Below are 16,722 nucleotides of genomic sequence, written 5' to 3' on the forward strand. Positions count from 1 at the left end.
ATGGTGTACCAAACTGTCTGCTTGTCTGTCTTCTCTGGCAATGAAAGGACCACTGAACAGACCCTATTGGGCAATATCCCTTCTGTTTGGGCATGATACGATACCAAAATGACTTTTGAATGAGCCAGACCAATATTAGATTTTGTTGGGTGTATGCTGCTCTCTTGTGGTCATCACTAAGACTTAACCAACCTTTTTTCTGCTTATTTGTTAGTACTGTGTTCCATCAGTACTTCGCGGTTTCAGCCACCGCGGATTCAGAGCTTTGCGGTTTTTATTTTGAAGAAAAATAAATAAATAAATATATATATATATATATATATATATATATATATATATATATATATATATATATATATATATATATATATATATATATATATATATATATATATATATATATATATATATATATATATATATATATATATATATATATATATATATATATATATATATATATATATATATATATATATATATATATATATATATATATATATATATATATATATATATATATATATATATATATATATATATATATATATATATATACATATATATATATATATATATATATATATATATATATATATATATATATATATATATATATATATATATATATATATATATATATATATATATATATATATATATATATATATATATATATATATATATATATATATATATATATATATATATATATATATATATATATATATATATATATATATATATATATATATATATATATATATATATATATATATATTATATTGAGACAACATATTTTACAGTTTTTTTGTTATAACATTAATTTCACTCTCTCTACCCGTATTCTATATGGTGTACTGTATACAGGGGGAAGGGGGGTAAAAAAAAATTCAAATTAAGCATTTTTGAAGGGGCATCCCTACTTTGCGGAAATTCACTTATCGCGGGTGGTCCCGGTCCCCATTAACCGCGATGACTGAGGGAACACTGTATTGTGATTTGAAATCGCTGCTTAATAAATACATGTAATAATGCAAAATGCATTTGATATGTATTTTATTTGATATTTTTATTCACCTTCTTGCTAATGCAACCAACATAGTACGGGATGAATAAAATTTAATCTAATCTAATAGAATATAATCAAAATTTAAATGTTGAGGTTAGGCCAGAGTCTATGCTGCTTGTGTGACACATATTTTAACGAAATTAACATATTACAAAATATAAATGGATATTTAAATGTTTATCCAAAATAATCCCATAAAACAGGGATAGGAACCTATGGTTCGAGAGCCATATGTGGCTCTTTCCATGGATATGCCTCTACACTAATCCTACCAACATTTTAATCATTTTTTTATTACTTTTCTGCATGTATGATATATTTGAAACTCATTAATAAGCAACAGCATAACAATGTTGTCAAAATAATTCATACTTTTTGTACTTTAAAATTGGTAAAATGACAAAAAATATCACATTTCATGTACTTTTACTTTTCCATTTCAAAACTGGCTCTCAAGAAAGAATGTTAGAAAATATGTTCCCTACCTCTGCCTTAAAACAAACTAATGTACTATAATGTGCACGTTTTGTCCAAAGGGTGGCAGTCTTGCAATATGTTCACGGTTTCATCCTGGTTTATAAATCAGAATTTCAAGCAGACCTGTTAAAAAGAAAGATAAGGTAATGTATATTATAAAACATAACATGCATTAATATTCTGTCCCCAATAACTAGCATTCATTAAGTAAGCATACATTTCTCATAAAACAATTTTATTGTGATTTTTCACATTAATATTTCAGATTCTGATATATACTAGTATTATTAACGATTATTGCTCAAGCAGCATTTCATTGGACACTTTTGAAATCCTTTGTAGAATTATAGCATTGTTACTGTATTCACTGAGCTATCAACACGGTTTATTTTCAGCTTTTTTTTATTTATTAGTACGCCTGTTTTGCAGTGGAAGAAGTGACTGTGTATTTGATATGCAATACTGAAGACCTAATAATTTCAGAATTTCTACTGTCACCTATTTCACAGGCTAATTACATTCATGTATGTCAAAAATATTCAATAAAATTTAATCCAGGAGCACACAGAGCTGTGAGGCCGACACACTAACTACTCGTTCCACCAGGCCACCTTAAACATTAAACTAAAAATACTTTTTTATAAAGGTTTGCCTCTGCATAGTTGAAACTGATAACATGATCAAATGTAAGAATTGTTTGCATTGTTTGAAAAAGTGACACTATTAAATGTACATGGGCCAACATCTTAGCTATCACTCAGTAAATATAAAGAACCTAATGTTTTTTATGTACTAGTTAACTAGTACATCCATAAAAAGGGTTGCTCATCCTCTGGCTCTGGGACCCATGGCAGGATATACTGCATGTGTTTTGGCAGTACATCATTCTCATTTGGAAACAACATTTAGAGATGTAATACATCATACATGTTTTTTCAAATTTAAAAAAAAATTCTTGTTCTGAGCCTCCATAAAAGTGGGTCATGATTTTACAACAATAGAAAATATGTGGGTTGCAGGGGTGTGACCATGAGATCAGAGTGTAGCATATTTTACCTACATGATTCCACTAGAAAAATTATGTTTGTGAAATGAAGACTGCTAGATTTAGCATTGCATTACTCTCTTGAGTCTTTAGTCATGACAAGCTATTTGCAATCCATAAAATAAATCAGAATAATCTTTCGCATCATAATTCCCACTATTTCCTGTTCAGCGTAAATAGTATTTTAATGTGATTTTCAAAACTCTGCCCCCAAAAGGCATCTGAATGGTATAAATAACAAAATATCATAAAATGTTCCTATCAACAAGAGACTAGTCGTGAAGTCCAGATTTTTAGAAGATAGATAGAGGATTTATCATCGCAACCACCTTTTTCTTTTGCAAAAGGTACCGTATTTTCACGAATTTAAGGCGCACTTAAGTCTTCAATTTTCTCCAAAATAGACAGTGCGCCTTATAATCCAGTGCGCCTTATATATGGGGGAAAAAAACAGAAAACCAAAAACGAAGAACCACCACTGTCGGATATTAAAAAAACACAAACGCCTGAACTGAAACAATACTGTTAAATATGCAGATGCCATCTTAGTTTACAAAATCTTCCATCATATAGCTCCTACCCCACTGCAAGATTTTATACAAAAAAATCCAAAACATCAACAATGGCTGGCTCTAGAGGTGACTGTGTAGTGAGTGCTTCATACCTGGAAGTCAATAGCAATTACCGTATTTTCACGACTATAAGGTTTAGACTTAAAAGTCTTAAATTTTCTCCAAAATAGACAGTGCGCCTTATAATACAGTGCGCCTTATATATGGAAAAAATGTCATTCATTGAGGGTGCGCCTTATAATGCGGTGCGCCTTGTAGTCGTGAAAATACGGTACTTCCTTTTCCTAGCTCCAACATGAGATTTTGGCAGTGCTCCAAATCTACATACCAATTTCACACATGGAAGGTGAAAAGATGAGGGCAGACTGCCAGTAACTAGCCATCAAGCCCTTTTTGTTGACCAACTTAATGCCAATAATGGCTGTTGAACTCCAGAGGGAATGCAAGAAAACAGCTCTCTTCATAAGTTGTCAAAGAGAAGGCAGAGATATATTACTTTTTTATTACATTTTGTCAATATTAAAGGCAATAGGTTTGGGTGGTCTCAATGACCCAAATAAATTTACCATACATAGAAAAGGGAATACATAAACATTTAATTTTAACTAATAAAACATCTCAGAGAAATACAGTGACATGGGATGTGAGGAAACAAACAATTCTGAAACTGCTTTGACCATAATTGGTCATATTAGATAAGACAGAGCTTTTTGAAAGAGAATCAACACTGATCTGGGTCGCTGGTAAATGTAGAATGAGAGATATAATTGACAGGGCAGGTGAAATCATTCAATGTAGAGAGAGAGTGAAACAAATCCCTCAAAATATCAAAATATATTCAACATCACGTTCAGGCAGCTTATATATAGACCAGCAAGTTTAGTTCAATATTCCCCTACGGTCACGTTAGAGCATTGTGTCAAACTCAACTCCTTCTTTATACTTTAATGTAGCAGGTGTAAGATTGCCAGAGAGGTTCTTAATTACCCTTAAAAATCTGGTCCTAGCCGCAAATTTCTTGTGGTCAGTGTCGGTACATAAGACAGCTTGTTTGTTGGACATGCTTTACTATTCACTCTCATGTCCACACAATGGTGGTTAAAGTGGTATGTCTAATTATGAGTACCATATTTTCACGACTATAAGGCGCACTTAAAAGTCTTAAATTTTCTCCAAAATAGACAGTGTGCCTTATAATCCAGTGCGCCTTATATATGGAAAAAACTGAAAACCAAAAACGAAAAACCACCACGGTCGAATATTAAAAAAACACAAACGCCTGAACGGAAACAATACTGTTAAATATGCAGATGCCGTCTTAGTTCACAAAATCTTCCATCATATAGCTCCTCCCCCACTGCAAGATTTTATACAAAAAAATCCAAAACACCAACAATGGCTGGCTCTAGAGGTGACTGTGTAGTGAGTGCTTCATACCTGGAAGTCAATAGCATTTACCGTATTTTCACGACTATAAGGTGCACTTAAAAGTCTTAAATTTTCTCCAAAATAGACAGTGGGCCTTATAATACAGTGCACCTTATAATACAGGGCACCTTATAATACAGTGCACCTTATATATGGAGAAAATGTCATTAATTGAGGGTGCGCCTTATAATGCGGTGCGACTTATAGTCGTGAAAATACGGTACTTCTATATTTTAATTATTCTGGTTACAAAGCAAAACTAAATCAAGCTTACCCTGAACGTTAAATACAAATCCTCTATCTGGTATTGTATTTTGAAATTGTCAAGCTAGGGTTGCTTTCGCAATCTACCAACACTCCAATAGCCTCCAATTGGCCAGAATGAATCTGCGTCTCCATGAGCAAAGTTGTAGCCCAAAAGCCAAACAACCTTACCCGAAAATGGAGTACTCCAGGTGTGGTGAACCGGGCAGAAATTGGTTATTGGCTGCTGTGAGAGTTTGAGTTCAACCGTGCGACGAAAATCCCCTTTTCTGGGCACTTTTCCCAGGACCAAGCAGCTGTGAGTTACTATTTGTGTGACTTTGACCCTCGCTCGTCACAGAGTTGTTTCTTGAGTTATTTGAGTGTGCATAACATAATTTTAGGTTGTGTATTCATGGGCGTGTATATGTATATTTACTTACCTGCTACTTGCAATTCCAGCACATTTTAAAATTTCGTTGGATTTCTTATTCATTTGAATTGCTTAGGAAAAAAATCATTATCTTTTTTGCATACATACAATCATTGGAAATATATCTTTATCTATGAAAAATCCAAGTTATAAAAACCACTGTTCTGTTATTGACGGTTCGATTCCAGGTTAAAGTGAAGCACTATCTGGAGTTTGCATGTTCAACCCGGATTTGCGTTGGTTTTCTCCAGGTACTCCAGTTTCCTCCCACATCCCAAAATCATGCAGGGTAGGCTGGTTGAACAGTCTAAATGGCCCCATAGGTATGAATGTGTGTGAATGGTTGTCTGTCTGCTTGCACCCTGCAATTGGCTGGCCACCGATTCAGGTTGTCTCCTACCTTATGCCCGTAGTTAGCTGGGATACACTCCAGCACCCCCTGCGACCCTTGCGAGTAAAATCGTTTCAGTAAATGAACAAATCAAAGCTACCACTGTATAACAATTTTTGCTATACCACAATACTTAAATGACTTTGAATGAAAAGTAAATGTGGGGAGTTTTCTCAACATACAATTAAAGAAACAAAATTAAACAAAATTAAAATATGGATCTCTTTGATTGATTAGATATCATGATTTAATCTCAAAATTATTCGGAATTTCAATGCAATACAATTATGGATTCATAATTTACATTGTAACCAAAGTGAACAAATTGCTGACATGGCTCTTCTAACTGCACACGCTTAATATACATTGAATGCAAGCAATTGTATCGAAAAACTAAAATATATATCTTTTAATAGTTTTGCCAATGTTTCGACTATAGTCTTGAGAACAATCCCCCTGAGTCTTGGTGACAACATTTTACAAAATAACATGACCTTCTAAAGCCATGACAAATCACCAACATGATCAAAGATAGCACCAAACATTCAAAGCACAAGTCTGGAACTCATTTCTTTCCCACTTTCAGATAAGAAACTACGTAGGACTTTTTTTTGAAACTCTACAGAAAGCTACTGCTAGTCACTTTCACAAAGAGTCCATTGAACAAGTATGTGAGCTATATCTTTTCAACACAGATGCCATCTTTCAAGTTCCATATGGGACATTTGAGAGAGACTTGGTCATAATAAGCTTGGAAAGTTATAGTCTGACAGTTCAGGTATTTGTGGTTAAGAGAGAAGGGAATACAATGTGGTGCAATGAGAATAAGCAGCCCTCTGGAATAAACCACTAAAATTGATGTAAGATTTATTAAGGACCTCTCAGGGGAACATGTTGGTTTTCAGATTATTCCCATGTACTCATGCTTAAATGCGTAGACACTCACCATGTCATGTCAGCAGACAGAGCAAAAGTTTGTTCTAATGATCAAGATGACATATGCATTGCTTGATAGAATGTATAGAGGTACAAACCTAAATTAAACTGTGATTTTGTATGAAACCTCCATAAAAATACGATGATTTGCAAAAGATGTTCAATGTGTATTTCATTAAATGAAATACAAAGGCTTGAGTGGTTAGCGCATTGGCCTCACTGTGTGTAGTTTACATGTTCTCCCTGGGCTTTTGCAGGTTTTCTCATGGTATTCCACCAACCATGAATGACAAAGGCAATATTTTTTAAATGTACAAGATGCTTAACTTTAAAATTTTAAAAGTTTTGACATTTTTTTTTGTAATAAACTTGCACTTGGCAATATGGCAATTTTTGTCAATGTGTTACGGCCCCTTTTTGTTTATCCCCTCCATTCTTGCTTGTACACAACTTCAGCTCTTCAAAAGTCCTGGTGATTATGCGATTAATAATGTACCAAGCATTTTATAGAAGATAGAACTGTCTCAATTGGTTTAAATGTAACACAATATTGTGGCATTTAAACCTAAATTTAACTTTCCGAATTGAATATTTTAATTTTTGTTTTCTTTCTCAGCAGCTCTGGGATACTGCATTTAATTACCGGCCGGTCCACCTGTGTGGAGTTTGCATTCTGTCCCCGTGCTTGTGTGGGTTTCCTCTGGGTACTCCGGCAGGCTGATTGGACACTCTAAATTGATATGAATTGAATTGGTATGAATGTGAGCATGACCAGTTGTCTGTCTCCTCGTGGTCTGCGATTGGCTGGCAACCGATTCAGGATGTTCCCTGGCCTCTTTTCTGAAAGTGAGATGGGATGGGCTCCGACACCCCTGCGACGCTTGTGAGGGTAAAAAGTTTCAGAAAATGAATCAATGGATTTTTTTCTTACCTGATAGTTACTAAACACAAGGTGACTGACCTTCAGCAACTGCAATGCACTAACAAACAGTTTTGTTATTTATAATTAATTCAATTCGCTCCACCATCATCAGAATTTATCGTCATCTGACCTGTCAGAATATCTCCCATGCTTTGGTACACTGTCCAGCTGTCAGTGGTTGGTAAAAATAGAGGGTGCAAGCGAGTGAAAAGACAGTCAGGACACTCTCCTGTAAAGGCTGCTGTTCTGACACCCTTTCATCAGATATGAGACAAAATTAATCCCACACTTTCTCATCACAGTCACAGAAGAGTTTGTGTGTGGACACAATCCCCCAACACCTCATTGACATTAGCCTCAATGTGGGAGTTCAGCCATGAAAAAAGCTTCAACCCTGTCTCTGTCTTTAGATTGATTTATCTCAAACACCCAAGTGGACTCATTACCACTCAACAATAGCTGGAAATTCTTTGGATGTTATTTGAAGAGTGTAGGATAGAAAATAAACTGTACTGTATATAGATATAGACAAAAGGTCATTTATCTAAAATGATCTTGTCATCTGAAGCACCATTAAAAGTTGATTGCTTTTACAGAACAGCAGAGGCGACATGTCAAAAAAAAGGCCAAATATTACAAAAATACCTTCAATCCTCAAAATACCTTAAAGTAAAAAATGGATCTCTGCGGGTGCCACCTATATTCCAAATTTTATATAACTTTATTCATTCATTGTCTGAACTGCTTACCCTCACAAAGCCTGCAGGGGATATAATTTCATTGATAGGTGAATTGATATTTTTGTCTTAAAAAGGCTTATTTGTGATTGTTGCAAATTGGACACGGCACAATTGACAGTTTTGCTATAAATGCCAATCTAGATGTCTTCAAAGTGTCAAACACTTAATTTTTTAGATTTTTACATTTTTTTTAACCTGCCCTCCAATTGACTGGCCACCGATTCAGGGTGTGCCCCGCCCGGTGTCCGAAAGTCAGCTGGCATAGTCTCCAACACCCCCACAAACCTTTTGAGGATAAAGCAGTTCAGAAAATGAATGAATGTTTTTTTTACCACCATGCTCAATTAAATACGGAACGGCCCCGCGGGATGAGTCTGAAATCAGTAGTTTAATCCTTAAAATGAATCACTCAACAAATGCTATACGTTCTATACAATGACTTTTCTCTGCAAGTAACTTCCACGTTATCACATTTTGTAAATCCCACTACATTTCAAAGTGACAGGAATAACAAGCCCTCATGGTCCGTATCGAAAGTTGAATAAGTGTTGGAAAAAAAATGGAGGCCTTACTCTCTTGACTTGGGAATTCACCGCCTTATTGGCCACTTTGAGATTAGCACCTATCTTTCTGAGAGCGGTGTTCCGTATAATCCACATAAATACCACTGACAGGCCTAGTGGGATTTAATAAGCCCATGAGAGGCTATAATGTCGGACCAATCTCCATGTGTGGGGAGTTTTTCTGGCAGCCACAACTCAGCAAATGAAGGTGTTTAGTCAAAATCAACTCAATCACTAAAGTAAAAAGAATGAAACAGAAAAACATAAAAAAAGCAGCAGGGGCTAACTATAATGTTGAAAACGAGCTCGTTTCCTGTGTCTTGCATAGTAACGTACAAGCAATTGATGCTATAGATGATGTAAAACGTTCTCTGGTACAAACATTTGGTGTCAATTAGCAGTCTACAATGCATATGTATACTACATTCTCCGATAGACCATAGCAATCCTGAAATCTGGCGTCATAAAAAAAACTTCTGACAAATGTTATGGCCAATGAACATGAATCTTAGGCATTTTTATGAATTCGACAAAGTATTAAAAACATGTGCCATCATATTTGGCCATAGACCCTATTTCCCATTTTTTTCATATGAGGCATGTTAGTAACTTATTAGGATGATTTTTCAGACCATTTTATAGATTCATAGGCTACACAATGTTAGCCTAAACATGCCAGCTTCATTCATATTCCAAATGGAAGTTAACCTATTAAAACAAAGATACAGTTTTACAGTTACGAGCTCCACGTATGTTTCTTTGGCAACGATTGGAAGAAGACAACTTTCGTCAACAACATCAGATCACAAAGACTATTTTGTTGCTCTATCCATTTTAATTCCAGACAAACGTGTACGTTATCTTTTCTTTAGTTAATGTTTAATGGTTTTTACGCAGGTTCCTTATATGAGGTGGGAACCTCCCTCCAAATGCCTTAAGAGAGCATGCTCGGGCAATCCAAGTGGTTATCGTGCAGTGGTTCGATTCCTGACCCACCATTGACATCTAAGATACAGCACAGTCATACTTCTACTAACGAAATTAATTGGTTCCAGAACTTTTTTGCAACTTGAAAAAGTAGAGTAGTGCTTTATATATAAATTCTCTAATTTGTTCCAAGTTCTTTACACAACTACCAACTAAACCCTTTAAAATTGGTCAAAGTGTCACAAATTTTGTATGAAATATATTAGACACACACATCTTTCATACAAAAACTTTCGGAACCTAAAAAGTTTGTAACCAGAGGCATGACTGTATTTTTATTCAAAAAACTTAACTTTTATTGCAAAATGTGGCACTTCGTGGCAGACAGACTGCTCGGAAATGTTTTTTTTCTCGTTAGTCATTGTTTATTGGATCCAGATTTCAAAATACAAGTACAAGCTGATCAACTATAGAGTGTTTGGCACGCATGTTTGATAACATGCCTTGAACCTCAGGTAAACATCTCAGATAGAGGGAGACGGAAAAGGATCAATGTAAGTTAGTACTGGCTCAGCTGTCCTCCCATTTGTACAAAATGCACAGAACTGCTGCTTGTTCAACTTTTGGAAAACTAAAACAACAAACATCACCAGAGAAATCATCAAGTTGGTCAAACCCCATGAATCTTAGAGGTCAAGTACCATGTGGTAGTGCCTTCCCCCCATTTACTAAATTAGCTTCCATTTATTTTGACTTTGTAACAGCAGCTTCGAAGCGTGACATGTTCACAGACACATGCGTGGACAAACAGTGAGGACCATGACTCGCATGTCCTAAAGGCAAAAGTAGTGGACCAATCATTGATTGTGTTTAGTGTTGGCCCTCTGACCCATACAATGAGGTGACATGATGTAAACCATTGGAACACTTTATATTATTATTTACTGACATGAAACTGATAAGGTCAAATTGTAAACTAAGAGGGCAAAAAATGTTGGATGGTATCACTTTTTAAATAGAGTCAATTCATCAATCATGACAAAATGTCTGGCCTGGGGCCAGACAGGTGGGTGGTTGCTCCTGTCAGCCAATCACAGGCCCAGCACCAGGTGTGGTTCATCAATTGTCAAAGACTATTTAAGACAACCAGAGCATAACCACGTCGCTGGATTGTCTTTATCAGTTGACTGTTAATACCTTTTTGCATTTCTTCATGATCAGGTTGTCTGATCTCTGAATTCTTCATAGGCTCCAGCACCCCCTGCGACACCAGTAAGGATAAGCAGTTCATAAAATGAAATGAAAGAGTAAATGAATGAGGCCAGGTCAGATACAAATAAATAAAATCGGAATTGGACAAACCGAATGTTGAATATGGGCAAAATATCAGAATTGACCAGCATTATGAATTCTTATTATAAAATGTGTTGAATATATGCTAATTTGTGTTCCTTGCAGGAACTTCACCTAATTCCCTGGGCAATTTTAAGACACTCCTAAAAAGGACCCTCCAGCCCACCTCCTTGACACACAGCTTGCTCACTTTAAACAACATAATAAACTTTGTAGTTGAAACATTTGCCAACGTCTGCCTTTTGGGTCCTTCAGACCCTGAGGTGTAACACACCACCAAATGAACCACAGCCGTCTTGTCGGCAGAGCATCAGAAATCCAAAAATCAAGTGAATCATTCTGGCCGTCAATTCACAGATGTAATTACATAAAAACAAGCATTTAAAAAAAACAAGCTTATATTCGGCATCCGAATACATCAAATACTTTTGATCAAGTGCACAAAGAAACTTGTGTGAGACAACTACATCTATATTACAACAAATAAATGTATATCTATGTATGACTAAGTGTCATTTCACTCAGAAAGAACATGTTTATTCAAGTTAAAATGCAGTGATCCAAATATACTAAGCATGCTTTGCAAAGCCCAAGTAACTAAATTAAATCTGTTGCATGACATCACCTGAGAGCAGAATAGTTAAAATGCTATGAAAGCAAAAAAAGCATGATTAAGGCTCCATATCTAATGTTTTTATTTTGTCCTTCTGATCAAAATTGCTGTGTTTTTATTGAGCGAGACTGGACGCAGAACTTGTGCCAAACCTCATAACCGACCTTTACAGTCTGCAAGTTTTGCTGCAACAAAGGTCGCATTTTGTTTGTATTAATGTTCACACACTCAATTTTATGATTACAAATTGCAAGAGGGGCTTGTGTGACGTCTTAATGGCCAAATATAATTGCGACAATGTTGTTTTTGGGAAAGACCGTTTAAAACTCTATGACAAAATGTTCGCCCTTACATGGTTAGGTTCTGAGAAGTTGCTGTTTTTAAAAGAAAATTACAATGAAGGAGTTGTAAAAGACACCTGACATCAATATATAGTGCTAAATTTTAATTGTTTAAGCATAACCATCATGCGAGATGGTTCCTGATGCGGCCATCCGTATGTACACATTTTAGTATTGAAAACTATCACAACTAGATAAGGTATTTGTTACTTTGTGTGTAGGTGGTGAATTAGAACAAATAAAAAGATATTTTTCCATTGAAATATATCATTTTTGGTGTTGTTTTTCAGAGGGTGGGAACAGATTAATTTGAATGTAGTTATTTTCTACGGAAAAAAAAAGATTTGAGGTACAAGTAAATTGACATATGAGCTCGGTCCCGGAACGCATTAAGCTCATATCTCAAAGTATTCATAAATAAACGGGAAGATAAATCACAGAGGTAAAATTTCTTGCTTTGAACTTGATACAAAAAATGTTAGCCATTTACTTGAGATGCTTTTTTATATACATACTATACCATTGTTTCATCTTTAGTGGTGTATGAATAAAAACACAACAATGTTGATTCATACGACTTCATTTTTAATTCCTTGTTGTGTGACATTCATTCCTTTTGTAAGTATTAATTCAGTTTAAAGTGTGATGTGTTGCATGAAAAGGATCAAGTGCAGTCGATAGGGATGTGAAAACGCTTTTATACTCTATAAATCATATAAAATATTCTGAATCTGATGCCAAATTGGTCTGTGTATGGTATTACCATGAAGGTACATGTTGGCCTCTTATTGAATGGGTCTCTGTGAAGTTTTATCAAGGTTAAAGTTAGTGTTTAATGGCATTGCACTATGAAGACCTGGAAAAATTAATGATGTGCAACATTTTTAGGGAGTAAATAGCTGCACCTGCTATCAGCCTGGCGAAGCAAAGGATAGTTTGGGTCTTAGTTCTCACAAGATGTGTACATATAACTAAAGCACATGTGAACTTGATACATGGTTTGTAGACATGAACTGGATTGAATACAATAATTGAGATGAAAGGATTAAGGATTTTTTTAAAATTTGAGTTATTTTCTCTTCATATTTCTTCCAGAGGTCATGTCCACACTTAGCAGGGCTTTTAAAAAGATGTATTTTGCCATCTCTGTCGACGCCACCTCGTTTTTTGGAAAAATAGCCACACTCCAACGCCTCAGTGTGGTTTGATGTTTGTTTCACCAGCATGCCAGACATTTGACTCAAGTTAAAACCTGACTTTTTAAATTACAATGTTTGAATTTATTGCAGATAATCGGAAATAGCAAATAAGACATTGTTTCGGTCCTTGCATTAATTGGGAAGGAAGTATAATAGGAAGGAAAATATAAATCCCATATGTTTGTACATCTTCACTGACAGCTAGAGGAGGGTGTATAAGATGGAGCCTATCCCAGCTGATTCTGGGCCAGAGGCAGGGGACACCCTGAATTGATAGCCGGCCAATCACAGGGCACTAGGAGACAAACAACCATTCACATTCACACCCACACGTAGGGGCCATTTAGAGTGTCCAATCAGCCAACCATGCATGATTTTGGAATGTGGTAGGAAACCAGAGTACCCGGAGGAAACCCATGCAGGCCCAGGAGAACATGCAAACTCCACACAGTTGGACCGACCTGGATTCGAACCCAAGAACCAAGAGCTGTGATGCTGACGCACTAACTACTCATCTGCACAAAGTAGGCAACATCTAAAATTATGTGTTTGTTGCCATCTACTGGCAGTTGTGTAGTACTAAAATTATTCCCAGCCTTTTGAATTCACATTGAACCAATATCAAATGCTCCACATATCTCTTTCATTGGTAATCGATGGGTATGACCTTTTAATTGACGAGTGTAGTTAGTAATGACAGCTTCAGTGATAATAATTTAATATTACTCTTTGACAACAAGCTTTCCTTTAAAACTATGAGCTTCTGTAAGTGTTCCTTCCGATGAACCCACATTAACCTCTTGTAAGCTGTTTTATTGTTTAACACCATCACACTCCAAGTCTTGACCTTTTTTCTCTTTGTCTCTGTTCTAGTTAGAGACGTCACATGGGAGGGATTAGGATGCAGCAGGGATTGGGCATGGTTGCTTTGACATCAGATATTGGCCAGGTCTATGTCCAGCTCAAATTTGGGAGCACAGTGGTACTAATGAGGAATAGCAGCCATATTGTGCTAATGGCTTTGCAGTATCCCTCTCGTCTGGTCTCACCATCATGACATCATTACTTTTTGAGGAACATGTCACATTGGGTTATCTCAGCAATCCTGCATGTACTAATCTGCTATAGCAGAAGAAATTAGACTGATACTATCAATGTTAACCAAATTACGTTTTCTTCTCAAAGCACTATGAGTTTTTGTTTTGCATTGATTGATTGGTTGTAACATTTAAGGACAAAAATTAACAAAAAGATTAAATATATTTTTCTCCACCATTGGATAGAATAATATAGGTACTATGTGGAGTATTGCAAATATATAATTAATGAAAATGATGATGTTTCATGTATCATGGATCAGTCAGACTTTCTTGACACTACTTGAATTTGACACAGGACAAATCTCATCAAGAACTCTGGCCTTTCTCTGGACTTAACAGCCAAACACATCCAAAGGGGAAAATCGTACCCCTAAATCTGTGTAACTTTCCATTTTCCACAATACTGCCAGATTTTTTTTGCAGAATTGAGTCTGGACATTCACTTTGTACGAGAGCTCACACTGAATGAGACATAATCGCATTAGAGTGCGGTAGAATTAAAACTCATCCAGTCTAATAAAATTTAGAATGATGTTCTAGTATAGCTTTAGCTTTGTCAATTCAGCTTGTTGGTTTCAATTATGTCCAAAGACTCAGCGCTCCGTGGAAACATTCATTTTCCCTTCGATTTTCGAGAACCAGCAGGGTTCATCAAGCAAAGACAAAAACTCTGAGAGATATTTGCACATGCTTTGTATCTTACACAGTCTGGGTATTCAGGGGGCTTTGTTATCATGGGTCACCCTCACACATTCATTTATACCAACCCAGGGCTCCCAGACAGTGAGCTTTTTTTTTGGAGCCTCCCTGATGTCACTGCTAACACATACTATCAAATATCATGAGAATATACACAGAATGAAACTGCGTCCACAATATAATCATACCATGTACCGTATTTTCACGACTATAAGGCGCACTTAAAAGTCTTAAATTTTCTCCAAAATAGACAGTGCGCCTTATAATCCAGTGCGCCTTATATATGGAAAAAACAGGAAAAACAGAAAACCAAAAAACCATCACTGTCGGATATTAAAAAAACCATAAACGCCTCAACTGAAACAGTATTGTTAAATATGCAGATGCTATCTTAGTTTACAAAGTCTTCCATCATATAGCTCCTCCCCCACTGCAAGATTTTATGCAAAAAAATCCAAAACATCAACAATGGCTGGCTCTAGAGATGACTGTGTAGTGAGTGCTTCATACCTGGAAGTCAATAGCAATTGCCGTATTTTCACGACTATAAGGCGCACTTAAAAGTCTTAAATTTTCTCCAAAATAGACAGTGCGCCTTATTATGCAGTGCTCCTTATATATGGAAAAATGTCATTCATTGAGTGTGCGCCTTATAGTCGTGAAAATACTGTACACATAAAGTAGAAACACATTAATACAAGAGTTGATGCCTGGGGTTTGGAATGGTAAGAGAAACGGAGTTGCAAATAAGTTTGTTTTGTCTTCCAAATTTAGATTTTTCAATGGACTCATAACAAGACATGAGATTAAATTCATTGTCACTTCCTGTACAGTCGCATCGCACCCCCATGTGTCAAGCCCATCATAGTGTATCAAGGCATATCACATCCTCTCAAAAGTGTCTTGCCTGGATATGGTCCTGCAAAGATGACAAGTTTCCCACATCCCACCAGTAGATCTCTCTTCTTGACCCCTTCCCTTAACTAAGGTGATAAGAACCTCTAATCTATATCTAATTACTCAAACCCAATCAAGAATCTCTGAACAGCCCTAACATAGCAATCCAAGGAATTTGTATTATTCTCCTCCAAAAGCCTCATAGTGGTATTAGTTGCTTGTAGTAAATACTGAGCAAAGGGTTTGAATAGTTGCTTTAAATGCTGTGTTTTCAACATTTTTAATATATATGCCCAATGTAAAAAAAAATCCATTCAATATTAGGTGCTGTGTACATTAATAGGGGGATTATGTAAACTTATTTTAGTAAATAGCTTTTTTTTCAGGCCATCTGTGTCAAGTGATTTTGAGAGATAACATATATAATTTTAATCCACACTTTTATTTTTTGTGCCGCTTATCTTCACAAGGATTATGCGGTTATTGTACTGGTTGAGAATCAGTTGTGGGACAAATATAGACCAAAAAAAATCTGTCACAATCACACCTATAGATGATTTGGGGTGTTCAATAAGTCTTCCATGCCTTTTTTTCAAAGAGATGTGGGAGGAAGGTGGAGTACCCAGACAAAACCCACAGAAGAAGAGGGAGAACATGCAAACTACACACATTCTTGCAGGAGTATGTGACAAAAGACATAACAATTAAAGTGAAAATTCTTTCAACATTCGATTGAGGAAAAAAAAAAACAATTTTTTTCTGTATTTCTAA

The 16,722-nt window shown here is 35.7% G+C and overlaps 1 protein-coding gene across 1 annotated transcript in view; it reads left to right on the plus strand.

The window, feature by feature from the left end:
* samd12 (sterile alpha motif domain containing 12) overlaps positions 1 to 16,722 on the plus strand; it is a 303,220-nt gene that overhangs the window by 172,445 nt on the left and 114,053 nt on the right. The gene's annotated exons all lie outside the window — the stretch shown is intronic.

This window comes from Stigmatopora nigra, chromosome 21 (assembly GCF_051989575.1).
Source record: "Stigmatopora nigra isolate UIUO_SnigA chromosome 21, RoL_Snig_1.1, whole genome shotgun sequence".
Lineage (NCBI taxonomy): Eukaryota > Metazoa > Chordata > Actinopteri > Syngnathiformes > Syngnathidae > Stigmatopora > Stigmatopora nigra.